This window comes from Gekko japonicus, unplaced genomic scaffold (assembly GCF_001447785.1).
Source record: "Gekko japonicus isolate JY-2015 unplaced genomic scaffold, Gekko_japonicus_V1.1 scaffold581, whole genome shotgun sequence".
Lineage (NCBI taxonomy): Eukaryota > Metazoa > Chordata > Lepidosauria > Squamata > Gekkonidae > Gekko > Gekko japonicus.
Window position 1 is genome coordinate 816,830 of NW_015172570.1, and position 269 is coordinate 817,098.

The window sequence follows — 269 nt, forward strand, 5'->3', positions numbered from 1 at the left end:
ATTACCTGTAGGCCACATCCATATCGCTCAGCAAATATTCCGCCTTCATCTCTGTCTTCCGCCTTCATCTCACTCATCTTCTCCTTCAGATTCTCTCCTTTAGTCTCTGGAAGGCCCTGAAAGCAAAGAATCAAATTAGCCTTTTCCATTTGTAGTTGTAACAGCTGATCTTCCGTGTAGATTTGCTTGAATCTATGCCATTTTGATGGGTGGAAGATACTTGGAGACATCTCGGAGTCCAGATTCCTCTTGATCTACACAATTTGTTG